This window comes from Acomys russatus, chromosome 26 (genome assembly GCF_903995435.1).
Source record: "Acomys russatus chromosome 26, mAcoRus1.1, whole genome shotgun sequence".
Classification (NCBI taxonomy): domain Eukaryota; kingdom Metazoa; phylum Chordata; class Mammalia; order Rodentia; family Muridae; genus Acomys; species Acomys russatus.
The window spans coordinates 12,064,656-12,070,972 of record NC_067162.1 but is presented as its reverse complement, the minus strand read 5'-3'; positions in this window follow the sequence as shown (position 1 = coordinate 12,070,972).

Sequence of the window (6,317 nt, the reverse complement as noted above, 5' to 3'; positions counted from 1 at the left end):
CCCTGGTACACATGTAAGAAAGAAGTGCTGCTTTATACATCTCTTTGGGAGTAATAGGAAAGAAGACGTGAAACCCTATTAGAGGCCAGTAAATCTCGATATGAAGCTAGTATAGATATTATGAGAAAGTAAAACTTCAGGTTTTTATCCCTCATCACACACACACACACACACACACACACACACACACACACACACACACACACACATTTCAATAAACAATAGAAATAGTATCCAGAAATAGATTAAAAGATAAGGTCAAGCCAAGGTCTCATCCTAGAAATGCTAGACTGGCTCAGCATTAGGAAAATAAACACAGTTGATTCATCATATTGATGAAAACTTTTAAAAAGCCTTTCAATGAATAAAGCCGTTCCTAATTTTTATAACAATCTAAAAAAATTCCTTTTAATAAAGCCATGCATTTAAAGATCTCCAGCTAACACAATGTGAGGAGCAATGGTCTCCACTAAGATTAGGAACAACCTAAGTAGGTTTACTCATTATTTTCAAAACAGCGCTGCAAGTCTTAACCAGTGTTAATAAGCTGAGGGAAAAAACGGCAACACACAAATTGTGATGTAATTACATTCCGTTGTAATGGAAAAAGTAAAATTGTCTTGGTCGGTATGTAGTTCAGTAATAGGGCATTTTCCTAACATGGGTGAGGTCTTCAGTTTGTCTCAGATATGCACAAACATATATACATAAAGTGAGGTACAGAGGCAGAGTTCTTAGAAATCATACTGGCTAGTTTTCTGTGTCAACTAGACACAAGCTGAAGTCTTCAGAGAGAAAGCCTCGGCTGAGGAAATGCCTCCATGAGACTTCTGTAAGACATTCGCTCAGTTAATGATCAACAGGAGAGAGCACAACCCGTGGTGGGTGGTGCCATCCTGAGATGGTGGTCCTGGGTTCTGTAAGAAAGCAAGCTGAGCAGGCCACTAAGCAGCATCCCTTCAAGACCTCTTCATCAGCTCCTGCTTCCAGAATTCTGCCATGTTTGAGTTCCTGTCCTGACTTCCTTCAATGATGAACAATCTGATGGAAATTTAAGCCAAATAAGCCTTTCCTCCCAATTTGATTTTTGGTCATGGTGTTTCATCACAGCAATAGAAACCCTAACTAAGACAGAAATAAGAAAAATTATAAATTTTATTTCATCAAAATTAAAAATGTTTGTTTGCCAAAGATTCTTTCAAAAGAAGGAATAGACAAGATAAATAGGCAAATAAAATATTTGTGAGTCACAATTCTAACAGTGGACTGGTATCCAAAATGTAGAACATTCAGATCTCAAAAATATTGAAATATAAACAATATAAAAATAGCTGAGCTTATTAATGAGTAAGACTGCCTTAGCAAGCCCGTCCTCACCGTTCCTTATGTGCACAGCTGTCTTTGCTGACCCTCTCCATCAAACCCTATATAATCCATATCAGCGCCCCTTCTCGGAGGCTTAAGAGATGGCACAGCAACTATGGGGGCTTGCTTCACAAACAGGACTGGGGTCTGGACCCCAGCATGCATGTAAAACTGAGCTCCAGACACCAAAGCTTTGGGTTCAGAAAGAAATCCTGCCCCAAAGGAACAGGCAGAGTGTCACAGAGGAAGGCATTCCACATTCTCCACTAAACACACACACATAAACACGCGCGTGCGCGCATACACACACACACACACACACACACACACACACACACACAGTCTCTCTCTCTCTCTCTCTCTCTCTCTCTCTCTCTCTCTCTCTCTCTCTCTCTCTCTCTCTCTCTGTGTGTGTGTGTGTGTGTGTCTGTGTGTGTGTGTGTCTCCCTCCCTCCCCCCATACACAGACAAAAAATAAAACATTTTGTAATACAAACTTTGAAAAACTAAGGGACTAGGGACATGGGAATGATTTTAAATTCCAAGCACCCACATAAAAAGACATAGCTAGGAACAGCAGGCTGGTTCAGCAGGCAGAGGTCGGCACCAAGGCCAGAAGCCTGCGTCTGATCTCCAGAACCCACACGATGAAAGGAGGAAACCCATCCCTACAAGTTGTCCTCTGATCTCCGCATGCACATTGTGACATGCACACATAAGTGCACACAGACACACAAATATCATTTGAAAAGTTGGGATAGAGGGCTGGAGAGATAGGCGCAGTTTAGAGTGCCGGCTTCTTTTCCAGAGGATCAGCGTTCAATCCTCGGAACCGGCATGGTAGCTTTTAAGTGTCTATGACTCCAGTTCAAGGGATCCCTGTGCCCTTTACTGGTCTTCATGACCACTGAAAACACATGATGCCCACACATACATACAGCCAAAAACTCATAAACATAAAATACTTCTTAATTTTTGGGGGTTGGGGAAGTGGTTTCGAGACAGGGTCTCTCTGTGTAGCCTTGGCTGTCCTGAACTCACTTCGTAGACCAGTCTGGCCTCGAACTCACAGCAATCCACCTGCCTCTGCCTCCCAAATGCTGGCATTAAAGGCATGCATCACCATTGCCTGGCCTAATATAAATTTTTAAAAGTGTGGCTAGGCATGGCTGCACATACCTGTAACCCCAGAAGTGGAGGCCAGAGACAGATCCTGGAAGCTCTCTGGCCATCCAGTCCAGCCGAAGCCACTTCCAGCTTCTCTGTCAGTAACAGAGGCTGTCTCAAGGCAAAAAGTCAAAATAATGGAGTCCCTGCCCTGGCTTCTACACAGTGTGCATATGCACGCTTGTGCATGAACCTCACACAGAAAACACACGCATGAGAATGCACACATGCACCGAGACTTGGGAGAGTTTGGGTGGGCATGGTTGAAATATTTAGTCGTTTTGATATTTTTTCTCTATTTTTTTAATTTATTCACATTATATCTCAATTGTAATGCCCTCACTCTTATCTTCCTGTTCCCAACTTCCCTCCCTCTTCTGCCCTACTCCCCTCCCCTAGACTGCTCATGGGCAGGGTCCTCCTCCCCAACTGTCTATCATCTACCGCAGCCTCTAAGGTCTCATCTGGGTAGCGTGCTTCCCCTTCCTCTGTGTTTCCACAGAGCCTCTCAGCCAAGTGGCAGCGATCAAATCGCAGACGCCAGAGGTTACGTCAGAGGCAGGGCCTACTTCCCCCTCCCCATGTGGAGGATGAGCTGTCCATCGGCTACATCTGAACAGGGGTCTAGGTTCTCTGCTTGCAATGTCCTTGGTTGGTGCATCAGTTTGTGCAGCCCCCACCCACCCCACCCTGGGTCCAGATCCCAGCATCCTTGGTAGTCTCCTTGTGGAGCTGTTGTTTTGATTTTTGAGACAGCCTCACTAAATAGCATACAGGCATCTGGACTATTCTGTGCAGCAGCACTGGTTAGTTTGTGAGGTTTTCATTCATTGGTTGGTTGGACGGTCGGTTGGTTTTTGTTGTTGTTTGTCAACATGACTCAGGATCATCTGAGAAGCTGAAACATCAACTGAGAAGATACCTCCATCAGTGTGGCCAGGAAAGTCTATGGGCCATTTTCTTAATGATAGATGTAGGAGGGCCCAGCCCACAGTGAGGTTGTGTCACCCCTGGGCAGGTGGTCCAAACTGAGAATCCAGGGGAGCAAGCCAGTAAGCTGCATTCCTCCTTGGCCTCTGCATCCCTCCATGGTCTCTATATCCATTCCTGCCTCCAGGTTCCTGCCTTGAGTCCCTGCCTCCAGGTTCCTGCCTCCAGGTTCCTGCCTCCAGGTTCCTGCCTTGAGTCCCTGCCTCCAGGTTCCTGCCTCCAGGTTCCTGCCTTGAGTTCCTGTGCTGCCTTCCCTATAAGAACAACAAGACTCTTTCCTGCTCAAGTTGCTTTAGGTTGTTGGTGTTTATCACAGCAGTAGAAATCCTAAGACAACAGCCCATCAGCCCGGCTTTTAACTTTCCAGTCATCCTACCTAGGCCTCCCAAACGCTAAGACTTGTTTTTTTAAAAAAAAAAAAAATCAAGTACACACCAAAAAAATAATAATCAAGAATCTAAGGATAGGCCGGGTGTGGTGGCGCACGTCTTTAATCCCAGCACTCAGGAGGCAGACGCAGGCAGATCTCTGTGAGTTTGAGGCCAGGCTGGTCTAAAAAGTGAGTCCAGGACAACCAGGGCTACACAGAGAAACCCTGTCTTGAAAACAAAACAAAATCTAAGGATAAATGTGACATAATATGTACCATATCTCTGTGGAGTAATTTATAAAACTATGAATAAAAATCTTATAATAAAAATCTTAAAGAAATCCATACCCTAGTTATAAAAATCAAAATTATAGTTACCAAATTCTTCCCAACTCTGCTCAGACCCCATGCATATCATAACCACTGTCATTATTGTTGTTACTCCTGGAACTGTTTTTTTTGTTTTGTTTTGTTTTGTTTTGTTTTGTTTTGAAGACAGGGTCTCTCTGTGTAGACCAGGATGGCCTCAAACTCCAGGAATCACCACCTGTCTCTGCCTCCCAAGTGCTGGGATTAAAGGTATACGCCACCATACTGGGACCAGCTATTTCTAAAATGGATTCAGAAATACAAACGGCCAAGATATTTCTGAAAAAGAGCAAGGGCTAGTCCTACCGTATATCCAGTTATAGTGGTTAATAACGTGGATCTGGAGTCACTCAAAGATTCACCATGACCACAAATAGATTTTTATGAAAGAGGCTTTTTATTTAGCTACTGGTGTCCATTGTGGGGCCAAAACTATATCTAAGAGCCCTAGACATGTCATCCAAAGACTTATGAAGGCAAAGACCACATGATTACATGTATTCTGTCTACATGTGGACAGGGTCTAGTTTTAACACAAACTTTTACAGTTGTCTTTGTCATCTTTTTAACAAAGTAAACAAATTTGACTACAAAAGCAAAAATAACAGTCTTATGATCTACTCTCTTGCTTTAAAAAAAAAAAAAGCAAATTTTTACAAGATTGGTCTATTGAATTGATCTAAAAATAGTCTTAAACATCTAAATATGTAGGGGGCTCAGGTACAGCCTATACAAGTTAGGGGCTTACATGTTATAGACATCTTTTGCTTTTTCATCTCTCAAGCATAGCAGGTCTAAAATTTAAATGTAATGTCAACCATCAGGCTGGTAAACAGAATAGGTGGAAAGTTTTACCAGTAAATGAGGTTAAGATAAGTTACATGTAGACTAAAAATAATACCCCTAATCCCAGAAATATCAATTCCAGGAGTACTGGAAGAGTGGTGTGTAAATTTGTAAGCTTTTAGATCTTTGGGGCTTGTAGTGTTTTTGTTTGGTTTGGTTTGGTTCAGTTTGGTTTGGTTTGGTTCTTTTTGTTTTTGTTTTTGTTTGGAATTGGCTTAGTTGTTCTTTTTGTATGTGTATGGATGTTCTGCTTGCACATATGTCTGTGTACCACAGGCATGTGGTGCCTGCTGAGGCCAGAGAAAGGAATCAGATCCCCTGGAACTGGCATTATGGATGACTGTGAGCTGCCATGTGGGTGCTGGGAATTGAACCTGGGTTGTTAGGAAGAGCAACCAGTGGTATTAACCACAGAGGCATTGCTCCAGCCTTTGGGTTACTATTTTAGACAGTTGCCAGCCTGGCTTTGAACTCTTGATCTTCTTGTTGGTGTTACCATACTCAGCTAGCATTTACTGCTTAATACAAATAACTTAATGATCCCGGAGAATCTGGGTTCCGAGTCAAAAAAGGCAGTACTCAGCCAGGTACACTGGGAGGCAGGAGAAACCAAAACTCAAAGCCTGTGAGCTACACAGCAAGGCCGCTGGCTCAAATCAGCAGCAACCAAAACAAGGAGAGCGCTGATCAGTAAGGCATGGTCCCTGTGCTGAACACAGGAGCATTAACAGCCTGGGTTCATCACAGGTTCTTTATAAAAAAGAATGAAGCCACAAAGTGAGGACAAATATTTTCAACGTGTACAACTGGCTAGGACCCAAAATATAGAAAATGGTTTTTAAGGAAAAGTATATAACAATTTAAAAATGAGCAAAAAGATTGACAGTCCTATAGCTGACAAGAAGCAATCGCTGGTGGGGATGCGGGGCAAGGAGTCTTGAGCTCTCTGAGGGCTTCGCCAGTCATACAACCACTTTGTAGGCAACCGCCACTTCCACCTTTGTTAAAAGTTTTCTGAAATTCAAATCTCTGTCCTCCTCTAAAGAGATGAACTCTGGGACACACAGCATGCCTCACTGCCCTACCCCCAGCAGTTTGGGGCATTGAACCCAAGTATTCCAGGCAAATGCTTCTATCACTGGAACTTCAACCACAGCCCTGAATAGATCCGGTGCCCTCTTCTGGTCCCCATGGGTACCAGGCACACATG